We start from the raw sequence: 15,456 nt of genomic DNA on the forward strand, positions 1-15,456 counted from the left end.
GAGTCCTGAGTCCTTTGCCTCATTTCATCATTACAAAAAATAGGCAGGCCCCCGAGCGTCTTAGCCTTCAGGGTCACTCCAGCACAGGAAAGGCAGCTTGCTTACTGTGTTTGGAGATACCTGCCCATCTTAGAAGAACCTATCAGCAATTTCCAGCACTCAGTTGGGGTTTAGCCAGGCCTGAGTGAGATATTAAGTCCTGATAAGGACAAGCTGGCCTGGAGGCTGTTAATTAGTGAACAAGCCTTGTGAGCAAACTAAGCTACTCAGCTCCAGTTAGCAAATCCCAGTAAGAGAATGAAGTGAATGGAAAAATACTTCCTTCTAATTCGCTGAAAAAAAGAAACTTGAGTTTTCAAGTCCTAACAAAGAGCTGTTTTGTGTCTGTCCTCTTAGAGGGAAGAGCTCTTTTGAAGAAGAAATGAGTTCAGAGTGAAAGAACTGAGGGAGCTCCAGGTTGTTTTCCAATGCATCATTTTCCAAGAATAAGCATGCAAGTAAGTGGTCTGGGAAGGTGTCCTGAGAGAAGAAGTCAGCTCAGAGACCACAATGTTGAGGAACTGTGAGAACCAACATCTAGGGTGGGAAGGTTACCCTGCATCTCCAGGACTGCCTGTGGCTGTTTGGCTCCCTCCCCTTCCTCTGTGCATTGTATCAGGAACCACTTCCCTGTCAGTTAAGCCCCATCCCAGGCTCTGGGACCCAGCTGTCTTTTTTCAATTTTTTAATATTCATTTTTTTCTCCCCTCTTCCTTGTTTGCGCTCCCTGTCTGTTCTCTGTATCTGTTCGTTGTGTGCTCTGTGTCTGTTCATCTTCTTTTCAGGAGGCACTGGGAACTGACCCCAGGACTTACCAGGTAGAAGGGAAGCACCCAATCACTTGAGCCACCTCTGCTCCCTGCTTGTTGTGTCTCTCATTGTGTCCCTCATTGTGTCTCCTCATTGTATCATCTTGTTGCATCAACCCATCGTGCCAGCCCATGGTATCAGCTTGCCATCTTGCTCGTTTTCTTTAGGAGGCATCAGGAACCTAACCCAGGATCTCCCATGCGATAGGTGGGTGCCCAGTTGCTTGAGCCACATCTGCTTCCCCCAGCTGTCTTTTGACAGGGGCATTAAAAACATGGAGAGGTAAGGAAAGACTTTTACCCAGCTGGCTCCAAACTTTCTCCTACAGAAGGAACCATCTTGTTTAGGAAAATTCCTTATTAAACCAGGTGGGAGTAGAAATTGAGCCCTGGACCAGGGTTGGCAGGGGTTAACAAAGAGGCCGCTAAACTTCTCTGCTTAAAAAATTGACAAGGGGCATGGAGGGGGGAAGAGTGAAGGGAAGAGGAAGACAAGAGGAGAGCAGGAAAGAGAGTTAGGTAACATGGTAGGAGTCGGTAGAAATAGCAAAGGGGTATTTTAAGAACGGTACCATATCAAGGTGTTGGTGGAGGAATGAAGTATGGGAATTCTGCATGTTATGCATGGTTGTTTTGTAAATTCACAACTTCTCCAATTTTATATATATATATATATATATATATATATATATATATATATTTTTTTTTTTTTTTTTTTTAAAGAACAGGGCCATATGATATGAACTTCATCTGTCTGGTGCTGGTGCGTAGCCCCCCAGCCCTCCAGCAGTAAGAGTTCTACAATATGCTGTGGTCTCCTGTGAGTGCTGCTTTAGGAGGAAACCCAGAAGAAACTGGGCCCTGTGATTAGGTTCACCTTGAGGTGGAGAAGAACTCAGTCAAAGTTGGGAATCAGAGCAGGGGTGACTAGGAAAACTGCCAATCCATAGGGTTTTCCATAAACCTGGCCAGAGCACTGTACTTCCCCCAGGATGGGGCCTGAGCCAACCTTAGCAGATATTAAGGGACAGGATGACCACAGCTAAAACCTAAGTTACATAAAGAAGATTAGACTAGCCATTCATTGATTCAGCATTGCATTTACCTTGTCTTGATTTAGTATCGCAGTTTTCCCAAAACCTGAGTTTACCTTTTTTACCTCTCGAACCATGTCCCCATCTTTGTATCTAAATCCCCGGTAACTGGCCTCCTGCCCAGTACGTGGCTGAGGTGTGGTCACACCCCACCCCCCCACACCCCCCCCCCCCCCCCCCCCCGTGATGGGAGGCGAGTCTGGGAAGATCGATTGCTCTGATGATGAAGGCTTTTGGGAGCTGCTTTATTTCACAGTCATGAGGCTAGGCTGGTTTGGACAAGGAGTTTAGTTACTGAATTCTCATCTCTTTTGGACCTGAGGACTCTGTGACTGAGGCCCGGTGCTTCCAGGGGGACACTGAAGAAGAGGCCATTCACCAACATGAGGCAAAGTTTGTCCAATTTCTCAGAACCCAGACTTAGATGGGTAAGTCTCTCCCTTTTGATTTAGGAGCAACAGTTCTTCCCTCTCTACTTGAGGCTGGCTCATGCAGAAGCACAAAACAATCTTACAAAGTGTCACCACTTTGGAGCCCTGGGCAGAGGTCTGTCATTGCGGACAGGACCAAAATGGGTCTGCTGCACCCAGCCTCCGGCACCACTGGGAATCCTCTCTGCATCGACTGAAGAGCCCCTCCCTTGCCCCAGTGCCCCAGAGGCCCAGACGGACGCCACGCTAGTTGATACCACCTTATCTACTGTATCAGTCAGCCAAAGGGGTGCTGGTGCAGAATACCAGAAACAGGTTGGTTTTTATAAAGGGTGTTTATTTGGGATAGGAGCTTACAGATACCAGGCCATAAAGCATAAGTTACTTCCCTCACCAAAGTCTATTTTTACGTCTTGGAGCAAAATGGCTGCCGACGTCTGCGAGGGTTCAGGCTTCCTGGGTTCTTCTGGGCTCAGCTCCTCTGTTTCCTCCACAAGGTCAGCTGTAGACTGTGAGGCTCTCTAGGCTTTGTCTCTCTCCACAAGGTCAGCTATAGACTATCTCTGCCTCTCTCCCCGGGGTTTCTACCATGTCTAAGGAGCTGTCTCTAATCCTCTGCGTTCTTTTCCTGGCTCAGGTCCTCTCTTCCCAGGGCTTGCTTCTTGGGAAGTGCTTATTTCCCGGGGCTCCAGCTCAAGACTCCAGCATCAAACTCCAAATCAAAATTCCAACATCAAAATGCTTCCAACTCTGTACCTTGCCATGCCTTTTATCTGAGGCCCCACCCCTTGGTGGACCTACTGACATGGCCTAATCAAAGCCCTAATCATAATTTAATCATGACCAGGTACAGACCAGTTTACAAACATAATCCAAAATCTATTTTTGGAATTCATAACTATATCAAACTGCTACACCTACCTCTCCACCATTGGCATGTTTGCATATACCCTACGTGCTAATTGCTCTGATGGCCTCTTGTTTCTGTTGCCATCACCTCCATACCCACCCCAGCTCACCTTTCTACTTCTTCCTCCCCCTCCACCCACCCTTTCGGCTGACTCTTGGGAACCTTCCTTCCTCAGTAAAGTCCCTCCCCTACATCATAAGACTCTTCCAGTTGGGCTCCTTTCCCCTTTTGTCTTAACTAAACATGGCCCTTGTCCTCTGACAAGGAGTGAGGATGTTTATTCTTCTTTGACTCTCCACACACCCCAGGGCTATTTGGGAAAAGGAACATATTTATTCTTCAGGCTACACATTACCACATCTAAACTCTTATTCTTCATTCTCTTATAAAAACCCTCTACTCTTCTTTTGTGGCCACTGTCAGGGCTCGCCTTTGGCCACTGGCCCTACATTCATTAAGTGTCAGGCTAACTCTCTTCCAAATCCGGCCAAGGTTATGGGCAACCTCAGCCTCCGCCCCACACCACTAGCCATTCCTGTGGCTTTGCTCTGGACCTTATCCTTACCCAGAACTATTCAAGTCTGCAAACTTAAACTCTAATATCCTACCCAAAACCAAGATCAGTCTATTTTCCAGTTCTCTCTTTTAAGGAAAACAAACAAAATAATGACTCTTTGACCACACTGAAAGCACTAGTCCATGGATGACTGGGTTTTTTCCTAATCCATCTCCCTTCTGCCTTCACTGTCTCACATACTTAGGTCCTGTGTGCTATCCATTAAACCATTATTTCATCGTTATCCTCTATTGATCCATTTGGAGTTAGAAACATCTGAGAATTGGCGAGTATATCTATAAGCAGAACACTAAAACCATTACCAGTGCTCTCTGTAAAAGAAGCATTAATAAAAAACTCTCCTACTAGTGTTGACATTATCTAGATAAGTTTAAGATGTTCCACTAGGTCCTGACTAATGTTATTGATTCTATCAGTCTGAACAAAAGCATATCAGATGCCCACAGGTAAATTCTGCTTGGATTTAGGTAGACCCAAAGATGCTAACATGACCTCCAAGTTGTATTTTCAGCAGTATTGGAGCATTGGAAATTAGAGGATCCTTTCCAGGAATAATTTAAAGCTTTATTATCCAGCAAATGTTTCTTCTCTCAGCACTGTCCTGATGACTTGTTGTTTCAGGAACCATCATATCATCTTCAGAAAATTGTCTTATATCCATTTCAATCTAAATCTCTAGCCATCTTGTATCACTTTTCATTTTTATCATAATGCAGAAATATGTCTGTATTAGTCAGCCAAAGGAGTGCTGATGCAAAATACTAGAAATCTGTTGGCTTTTATAAAGGGTATTTATTTGGGGTAGAAGCTTACCGTTACCAGGTCATAAAGCATGGGTTACTTTCCTCACCAAAGTCTGTTGCCACATGTTGGAGCAAGATGGCTGCCGATGTCTGCAAGGATCCAGACTTCCTCTTCCTCTTAAGGCTCCAGGGTCCCAGCTTCTTCCTCAGCTGTAGGCTGGGATAAGTCCAGTTTCTCTCCGAGAGCTCGTTTCTCTCTGAGCTCTGCTGCTCTGTTCTCTCCACAAGGTCAGTTGTAGACTCTCAGGCACTCTCTCTTCTCTGAGCCTCTGCCGTGCCTACAGAGTCATCTCTATTCCTCTGTGTTCTTCTCCTCTGTGTTTACTTCCCATGTTTCCAGTATCACAAAACTCCAACTGTCTCCTCTGTCAAGTCATTTTCTCTGTGAGTCGTTTTCTCTTAGTGGGCAGGGACTCAACGTCCTACTGATGTGGCCCAATCAAAGCCTTAATCATAATATAATCAAGCAAAAGTGAAACCTCTGAATCCAAACCAATCTAATAATGCCCAGAGGAAGAGACCAGTTCACAAACACAATCTGATATCTGTTTTTGGAATTCATAAACAATATCAAACTGCTACAATATCTTAATGTCAAACTATAAAAAGTTCAATATTCAATATCTAATATTTTTGCCAAAGTATATTAATACTAACCTTCAAATCAAATCTCTGCAGGAAGCCCTGGCCATCACGAGCAGGCCCTACCCTTTGGACAGCAGGCGCCATCTTCCCCTTCCTTCTCCCATTCAAGCTGTGGCTCTTTAGAGTTGAGGCCCAGGATCTCATATATAGAAAACTATCAAAGTCTGTGTCCAGCAAAGGTTTAGAAAAATGATTATTTGGAGATAGGGAGAAGGAAATAGGAATGTAGCTTAAAAAAGTCCCGAGATGAGTGGGCACAGAATGGAATCAACATTAAGGGCCAAAAATTTGAGCCATGTGCAACATACTCCATCCAGTTACAGGCCAGGGATGGAGGGGCCACAGGAAGAGCCCACTCATAGAACTGGGGTAAACAGAGCAAGGAGTTCATTGGTTCCTTCTGTTCATTGAGGCCTAGGGGAACAGAAGCATGGGCCCAGGCTCCAGAAGCGGAACAGGCAGGATCGAGGCACAGGGCAGGCTCCATCCATCGGGCTGACATACAGGGTAAGACTTTTCACTCCCACACATCATCTGGGGTGCCAGTGGTCCAGCACCCAGATACAAGAGGGTCTGTGGGGAGACGCCTTCTCCCATATGGTGGATGACTACAAGGAGCCTGGAACACCTCCCCACACACACGGCCTTAAAAGCTAGCAAAAATTTTATTTCCAAGTGCCACTGATTGGTAGGACAAAAACTCCTGATTAGTCATTCTATCTTTGAAAGGGACAGAATAAAGTGCAGGGAACTGAGCATTCATAGGAACAGCTTTGATGGCACAGATGGGGTCAGAGCTAATATACTTCATTCATGCATTTGTCAACCATTTACTGAAAATCCAGTTAAGTGCTAAACGCAGGGCCAGGTGCTGAGGAAACAAAGATAAAAGTGACAAGGACAAAAACAACAATATGTATGGATCACAGAGCTCCTCTGCCCCTTATAGCCTCAACATTCCCCAACCCTTTTTTTAAAAAAATATTTATTTTATTTGTTTATTTCTCCCCACCCCCTCATTGTTGTTGTTTGCATATGCTGTGTCTGTTCATCTTACTTTTAGGAGGCACCAGGAACCGAACCGGGACCTCCCATGTGGGAAGGAAGTATCTAATTGCTTGAGCCACCTCTGCTCCCTGCTTTGCTGAGTCTCTCATGTTTTTCCTCCTTGTGTCTCTTGCTGCATCATCTCGTTGCATCAGCTCACGGTACCAGCCCATCGCATCAGTTCACCGCTTGCTCGTCTTCTTTAGGAGACACCAGGAACTGAACCCGGGACCTCCCATGTGGTAGGCAGGAGCTCAGTTGCTTGACCCATATCCGCTTCCCTCCAGCCCTTTAAAGGAGGTTTCTGTTTGCGTCCTCCACTTCTGGGGCTTGGTTGTGCTGATCGGGAGAGGGTGGGAAAGAATACTGAAAGATTTCAGGTGAGACCATATAACAAAAAATTGAGCCAGAGGTGGAAGGAGGAGTGGAAAACCAAGATCAGGAGGAGAGGGGAAGATGAGGAGGTGTGGAGGTGGAGAGGAAGAAGGAGAGGGGGAAAAAGCGGAGGAGGAGGACAAGGCGGAAGAGGAGGAGGAAGAAAAGGAGAATGAGAACAGGTGAGTAAGGCCGGGATTTCAGGCTATGAGAAATTGGGAGCAGGTGGGTCAGCAAGTGGACCTGGGGACAGGCCAGCGAAGGGGCCGGAACAGCACTAGCTGTCTGTGTGCTGCGCTGTGGTGCCCGCCCGGCATTCCTGGGAGCCCGTTGAGCTTCTCTGGAATTGCTTTACTTCTGGACGTCACACAGTGGTATACACTGACCACAAGGTAGCCCAGCTCTTCAGGGATTACAAAAGAAGACATGGCCCCTGCCCTCTTGGCACCCAGAATCAAATGGGAAAAACAGACATTCAACATAAAATAATACAAGAAAGCATTGCAAGTGCTGTGACAGGAATCCGTACGGGGCGTGGGGTGGGCAAATGAGGGACAGGTCACCTAATCCATCTCTAAGTCAAGGATAACCAGATGTTCTCTCAGCATTAAGCCCAGTAGAATTCAGAAGGGGGGCTCTTAAAGCTTTCAAACCAATTACCAGAAGCAGCCAATGCCTCCATCCTGGACAGGAAGCACTAGAAAACCCAAATTCCCTCCTCAAATTGGTCAAAATACTGTCATCTGTAAGACTCACCTGGGTGTCAGGCAACAGCCCGCTTGATTAAGGGCTCGGTTTCCTTTTCCGACTAAGCACTTCCAGAGCAGGGTGTGTCTGCGTTTCTGCTTCAGCTTCACCTAAACAAAGGGAAACGTGTGTAGACTGAAGAACTCTGTACCTTATCACGTAAGCGAGGAAGGGGGGAATGAGTGGATGCTAAATGAAGCCTGAAATAATGTAAGAGAAACACGGAGTCAGCCTCAGAGCCTGTGCAACATTATAGCTGAGGTCTGCACTGCGTTTGCTAGCCCTAGGCAAAGGGAGGACCTAGAGTTTCCAAGCAGGGCTGAAGCAATCACCGTGCTGGTGTGTGCCAGCCTAATGACTCACTCCCAAACCTGCTTAATATGAAACAGCCTTAGGAGGCTGGATATAGCCTCGGGGAGATCAGCTGCTAACCAGCTCAGATTATAGCTGGAATACCTCGAACGTGGCCGCTTAAAGTTGTCTTCAGTGGCACACAACGCTGTGGCCAGGAAAGGGACCATCCTTGAAGTCAAAAGATCAAGATTCTGGTTACCGCTCTGTAGCAGTTTGCTGTGTGATTTTCAGTCTTGTCTGAAAAATGAAGCTGACGCCTTGAGCATAAAATGAGACAGTGCCTTCCTTGCCAACCCCTGTAGTGGTTTTGGGGAAGCAGATGAGAAATACGAAAATTAAGTGAAATGATGCCAGTGATAGAAATCGATATACCCGCTAATACTATTACACATAAGTATCATAAAACTCCCTCTAGACTTTCATTGGTACTGGAGGGAATTTCTTTAAATGGCAGGAATGAGGAAATTAACCCAGGAATTTTGTTTCTCATACTTTCATATCAACAGCATTGAAAGAACCAATTTAGGCAGTTATTATGGACTTTTGTCATCCCGTGCATTAAGTTGGAGTCTTTTAAAGAAAAGATTAGAGCTGTACTCTTTGGTGTTATCTGGGGCTGTCAGTTAGGCCATCTCTGATATTGTCCACAGAAAGCTTTAAAGAGACCCTGTTTGGAAAATCTATGCAACTATTTCTACAGGAAAATAAGCAAGAAGGTCTTTTTTCCCTTTCTTTTTAAAATTTCTTCTTTTTTTTTTCTCCCTTATTCCCAGCTCTGTTTCCCAGGAAAACCAGGGCTAGTGAGGTGGGGGGGGGGGGGGGGGATGGAGTGTGAGGTGAGCCAGGCACTTGCCTCAAGTGCAAAATTTAAGGGAGTGCCAAAAAATTGATTAATCAAGATGAATAAAATCAATGTAATACTTTTTAAAAAATGAATGCCAAGAAACCATAATGAGCAAAATATCAAAAATTTAAATAAAGATCAGTAACAGGGCCCTGCAGAGACATATTGAACCCTGAGCAGAAGGAAAAACCACTAATCCTGACCATCTCTTTAAAATTTTGATATTTTGTTCACCATGGATTTTTGCCCTAATTTTCCTGTATCATCTAGGTAGCAATTTTTTTCTTTCTTAGCGCCTAAAATTATAGTTTGCTTTACTACTGATGACAAGTTAAATTCGGTTAAATGCTCTCCATGTGATATGTTGAACAAGCCAAACTCCTGGCCATCAAAACCCAACTTGACTTTGTCTCCCACTGTTTCTTTAATTACTTATTCAGTAAAAATCACCTTTCCTGCTCCCAAATGAAAATTCTGAGTCCCATTGCTTTTCTGCTCACTCTTAAATAATGGAGAAGTCTCACAGTCACTTTAAGTCACAAATACAGGCTCAGTTGAGCAATTAGAATGTATAATCCCCTGAAATAATCCAAACTCACCCTTTCACCGAGTGGTAAATCTTCTCTCCTTCCTCAGCTCCAGCCTGGACACCTGCCGTGGAAAAGAGAGGTAGGTCCTTCTGTTCTCTAGTCTCCCAAGCCGTCTTCCTCTCCCAGTTGATACCTGCTGTTTGCTCTTCCCCAAAATGATACGGGCTTGGCAGGGGATAGACCAGTTCTTACACGGTGTGGTGTCTTCACATTCCCTGGGCAGGAAAGATGGTTAAAGGGGCGTCTTTCTCTCATGGGCACCTTCATTGGCTCATGAGAGCTTCCCTGCGGGGCCTTCTCCCCTACAAAGGGCTGCAATGTTTGTCCCAACTGGGTGGTGGGTACATGGACATTTATTATACAATTTACTGTATTTTTCTGTATGTTTTATATGCTCTGAAATTTCTGAATTTCTAAAAAAAAAAACTGTGATAGGAAACAACACGGGTGGGGTGAGAATCCTAACGACCTGAAAACAACTTTTGCTGGGTGGAAATTTGCACTCCCTTTCTCTTTTACTGTCAGCCACTTCTGCTCTTCCTGGTGTTCATTTTTATCACCTTCATTGACCTATAAAAATAAGTTTGTCTAGATTGAGATGAACTTCCTTGCCCTGTCACGTGCTAGTTTATTTCTTACTCCTTCTGAATAAGCAGAGTAATACCCCGCTGGTGTCTAATTTCAAGGATAAATGGCCCTGGCCAGAGTCCGGTCCACTCCCAGTCTCCTGGGACGTCGTCAAGAGAACTGGAACTTCTCTGCCCTCAACTGCCAGGGCAGAAATCAACAAGAGTCGCAGAGCAAGAAAAACACTACACTGGACAAACAGCAGCCTCACCTGAAGGCAGGAAACACGTCTTGTTTTCACCAAGGAGAGTTACATTATACTGTTTCCAGTTTTGGAATGGAAGAGAGAGAAGAGTGTTGCAGAGGCTAAACAACTGTCTCCACTTGAAGACTGCCTTCACTGTTCAGCTTCACAATACCAACTCAAGATACTGCTTATATGCTAGAATGCTCCTTTCCCACAGGAAGGTCTTTTAATATTTTGCTTTATCAGTGTATTTAAATGCGTGGTTCTAGCTTGTGTTCTAGGATTGATAGAGGTTGGATTTAACTGAAAAACAATGTGAATACTCAGACATTCTAAAGCACCTGCCCGATTCAAGATGTTGGAACTAAAACATTTTTCCAACATGACAAGTTTCAGGATCATAAGGAAGAGAGAACAATTAGTTGCGGTGGCTCTTTTAGATAAATCAGCAAGCACAGAGGGAAACCAACAGAGCCCAAGCCCTCGGTGACGGTTCTCACCGTCGGGGAGTTGCCCACTAGAGCGGGCTGAGCCTGGGGGTGCGGGTGGGGGGCAGAGCATAAAGAGTGGGGATGAGAGAAGGACGGAGGGTAGGATAACAGGCACAGGTTCTAAGAGTCGAGTCTCACAGGCTGAGGTGCTGTACTCCCCTTAGAATCTTTCTGAAGCCTGTACAAAGGAGTTAAATAAGATAACCAGGGAATCATGGTAGATGAGACAACAAAAATATAAGATATGGAAAGAAGTACAGAATCTCACACCATTAAGACAGGAGTCCATAAACGCAGATAGGGAAATAAATTGCATCTTTATTTTCACCAACCTGTAACTGAAATTTTCACTAACCTGTAACATTCAATTATGAATGTGGGCAATATACTGGAGCAGTATTAATAGGACCTGTGATTTTGTCACCAATAGAATTCATAGATTGTTTCGATTAACTTTATCATTGCTGCAAATATCTTGAAATATAATTTTTGCTCATCAGGACTGAAATTATAGGAATTATTAAATCTACTAGGTCTTAGCTGATGATGTAACTAGAAAATGACCTTGAATAAAAGGGTCAACTCGGACCAGCAGAATATCTCAATCTACATATAATATCAGGAGTTAAAAATGCTTTTTGACCTGAATAAAAGGGGGAAATGGAAAGGACAAATGACTTTATATGGCTATGAGTCTCCAAAAAGAGCCGGGAGGTTATCAGAGGGGTTGCCCTTATGCACACCTGAGCAGAGTCCCAGAGACAGATAAAGTAGGTACAGCCCCAGGTATTGGTTCTTCTGAGGGCTACAGAGACCCACAGGTTCTATGGTCATGGCAGATGGAGTTCAGTGCCATGTCAGTTGGCCCTACTTTGGAGTTTGTGTTTCTGTGTGATGGAGCTGGACTCAGATGTGATCTTTGTCCACAAGCCTCTCCTGTTACTTTTACCGGAGCTGTAGTTGGTGCTGGGGTTTAATGTATACCCAGGGGACCTGAATCTCTAGACTGACCATGTGATAGCCAGGCCCTGAGCCTCAACACACTTGCAACTCCTACACTCTGGTTTATTGGACTTACCCACTCAGCTAACATGGAGGTGAAGAAGGTCAACCACCACACCAGGGAGCCAAGAGTGCCTACAACTGAAAGCAGGAGAATTGCATCCAGCATCCATGTGGAATCTAAGCCCCCTCTTGATATAGCTGTGGAGTGGACACAACCATTCCAAGGTCCACAGGATGGAGGAATAGAGTATGGATTAGAGTGGACTTACTGATATTCTATTCATGAACTATTGTGATTAGTAATCGAAGAAAATGTGGCATTGGTGTGGAGAAAGTGGCCATGGTGGCTGCTGGGGGTAGGGAGTGGGAGGAAGAGATGAGATGTGAGGGCATTTTCAGGACTTGGAGTTGTCCTGGGTTGTGCTGCAGGGACGGTTTCCGGACATTGAATGTCCTCCCGTGGCCCACTGGGTGGACTGTGGGAGAGTGTGGGCTATGATGTGGACCATTGACCATGAGGTACAGCAGTGCTCAGAGATGTATTCACCAAGTGCAATGAATGTCTCATGATGATGGAGGAGAACGTTGTTATGGGGGGAGGAGTAGGGTGAGGGGGGTGGGGAGTATATGGGGACCTCATATTTCTATTATTTAAAAAATAATATTAAAATGTAATATTAAAAAAAAGACAAAAAAATCTACTAGGTCTTGCTATTAATTTATCAACAAAGAAGCATATTTATTTACTACACATTAGTTTTAATATTCTGATAACTGCATTTCAATCATTGGTTTCCTTTGTGATCCTATGTATTTTATGTAATGTGTCTTAAAACATTCTTTTTTTTTAATTAATTTATTTTTTCTCCCCCCCAGTTGTCTGCTCTGTGTGTGTTCTTCTGTGACTGCTTCTGTGTTTCTCTCCATTGCATCATCTTGTTTTGTCAGCTCTCCGTGTGTGCGGCACCATTCCTGGGCAGGCTGCACTTTCTTTCGCGCTGGGCGGCTCTCCTTACGGGGCGCACTCCTTGCGTCTGGGGCACCCTTATGTGGGGGACACCCCTGCGTGGCACGGCACTCCCTGCGTATCAGCACTGCGCATGGGCCAGCTCCACACGGTCAAGAAGGCCCGGGGTTTGAACTGCGGACCTCCCATGTGGTAGACAGATGCCCTAACCACTGGGCCAAGCCCGCTTCCCTAAAACGTTATTCTAAGAAGAGGTCCATAGGCTTCACCGGACTGTCAAAGGGGTTTGTGGGGGAAAAAAAGTTCAGAGCCCTGTCATTAGGCAGTTACAGACTTATTAGGGGTTGCAGAATCCCATCAACCCGAATCCAAAATTGCTGTGTAAGAGATTTCAGAAGAGGGTGGGGATAAAGGTATAACTTCAGGTATGCCTAGGGACCATGCGATTTACCATATTCTTAAGTTACGTTCTAGCTGAGAGGCATGGGCTTGGGAGTCCTTTTGATACAGAGCACAACTACATAAGCCATCTGACTTGTCAAATGGTGGCTCAGGAGGACTCATTCTGCAAGGTGAGCCTGGATCCAGTGTCCAGTTCCCCAAACTCAAATCTGTAAATATAGGGCACTCACATCTTCTCCAAGTAATTAATGTTAATTCAGGTGGGTAAGCATTCTTTTAACCCTGGGAAGGAAACAATGAATATAATAGAAGCTTTTATAACCAACCTTCATTTAATCAAAGTATTAAATTAATAACACTCCATTCTTTCTAAAAAACCTTTCAGGTTGGTCCTAGGGCATGGTGAATATTTGCAGTCAGGGGGCCTCTTTCTAGCGTTAGAAAGAAAGCTGCACCTGTAACAGAACAAAAACTCACCCGATTGTGGAGGAGAAAAGAAATTTATTAACAATCTTGCAAGAACCGGGGCTCCACCTGGACAAAATGTCTGGCTGGCCAAACAACAAGTAACAGCGATATTTATAATTTAAACCTAACACGTGGGTCCCTCCCCTGTTCCCCATTGATTGGGTACTTCAGGGATTACAGCCTATCTGAGAGATCTAACTAATTTACCCGGATCCCGCTCTGATTCCAGCCACTGGCCTTCCCTACCCTCCCACCAGCTGGCGGGCTTTTCAAATTTGGCACTGTTTCCACTACTGGCCCCGCCCCCAGCACTCCTCATTGGCTTTCCCTGCTCTAGCCCCGCCCCCAGCACGCCTCATTGGCCCTCTCACTTTGGCCTCGCCTCCAGCACTCACCATTGGCCCTCCCTTATTGCAGCGCCACTTTTCAAATTCTTGGCGCGCCGAAGCCGCTGGAACCTCTACCCTACCTGCTCCAACTGCACAGCTGGCTCCGGCTGCCCTTTTGTGAAAATTAAACTTAATCCTTTCCCGCAAATCCCCTCCTTTCCTTAGGCTCTTTCAGTTTGCACAATTTAGTTTCTCAAATCTGCTAAGAGCCTCCTCACTCTTCATCATGGAGATCTTCCTCTTCAAGGGGGTACAAGTTGTTTTCTTGTGCTGTGTAGGCATCTGGTTAGGGCCGTTTCAGTGAGTTTTGAGCTAACGCTTGGGCACATGGGATGAGGCAACATCCATCTGCTGTGAGTACCCCAGCTACGATGGTAAGGGAAGTCAGGACAGACGTTGCCACTCCTTTCCACGTTCCAAACCAGCTCTAACCATCCTCTGAGTGGGATGTCAATGCCAGAATTTTCCGCTAACTCTTCAGATAAGGCTGTTAAGCCTTGCAAGGCCTTGTGATAGTCCCATCTGGGGCTGTATTATTGGGGATGAAGGTACAGCAACTCCCTCCAATCATGACACAGACGCCTCCTTTTTCTGCCAGCATCTTGTCTAGGGCTATCCTATTTTCTCAGGCCATTCAGCTAGTAGCATCCCACTGTTCTGCTATTCCCTTAACTACATCCCTAGTATAACTGATACATTTTTGTTGATTATAATATATATAGTTAATCGAATACACATTTTTGTTAACAGTGGCCCACCAGAACAAGAATGACAAATCCTGCACCTACCTGATTTCTAGCTTTAAATTCGTTGGGACTTCCCAGGGAACTCTTATATTATCTAGATAAATTCGGTCATCAAAGCAACTAAGTAAACTCCTTTCCTTTCTCCTTCCCTGACTTTGTGTTTCTTCCTCTTTTTCAAATGCCAGGGTAAATGGATGGCCAATTGAACCAGAGCACAGTTTCCTCCCACTTCTCAGGTAACACTGGTCAGCGGATGCCCTTTCCACAGGACCACCAAAGGGCTGCTCGGGGTGTGGCCAAACTGGAGAACTTGCCAGTACTATCCTCACTCACGTTTCATACTCGTGTACACAGGGCCATGGTCCCAAGGGCCTGGAGCCCTTTTCCCCATCTAGAGAGACAGAGTGACTTCCTGGACCAAGGCGGGAAGCCAGTGCGGCTTTGGTGTTTCTCTTTTTGACAGGAGGGAAGACAGAGGACAACATACTACAATTTTCACCAGGAGTAGCACTCTAGAAGAGAAGTATCATGCACTTAAACCCCCTTTCGTGTTTTTCCATACCTAGGGGAAAGGGTACGATATGAGGAGTGGGTCAGCCTGTTGAACAAGCATAGCAGTTGCTTTTGTTTAGACTCTGGACTGTATATTTGCCCCATTCTACCCAGGCATTTGTGTCTCCATATTCTGTCTCTATTTTTATGGTCTGCTCTAAATCCTCTGCCTTATGTATCCTGACTGCTTTAGGATCATTCTGCATCGGGGAACTGGCCTTTGGTGGGTTTCCCCTTGGTATCTCTGAAGGGTTAGCTGGAGGGGACGTTGTTGACATCATATCCACAGGGGGTGGAAGGACTCGAATACAGAACCTCCCCAGAAGATCTTCACCTGTAACGTCCACCCCCATCCCA

At 45.4% G+C, this 15,456-nt stretch overlaps 1 long non-coding RNA gene across 2 annotated transcripts; it reads left to right on the top strand.

Annotated features, from left to right (window-relative positions):
- Nucleotides 1-372: 372 nt before the first annotated feature.
- LOC101421687 (uncharacterized) lies at nucleotides 373-11,167 on the top strand. Of its 2 annotated transcripts, none has more exons than XR_009185410.2 (6): nucleotides 373-497; nucleotides 1,017-1,131; nucleotides 2,265-2,370; nucleotides 6,372-6,597; nucleotides 9,312-9,344; nucleotides 9,952-11,167. It is a non-coding gene; the product is annotated as an uncharacterized lncRNA (long non-coding RNA). The 2 variants fall into 2 exon arrangements; XR_001117628.3 differs by having other exon boundaries at nucleotides 6,511-6,597.
- Nucleotides 11,168-15,456: the final 4,289 nt, after the last annotated feature.

The sequence above is a fragment of the Dasypus novemcinctus genome, chromosome 4, assembly GCF_030445035.2.
Source record: "Dasypus novemcinctus isolate mDasNov1 chromosome 4, mDasNov1.1.hap2, whole genome shotgun sequence".
Lineage (NCBI taxonomy): Eukaryota > Metazoa > Chordata > Mammalia > Cingulata > Dasypodidae > Dasypus > Dasypus novemcinctus.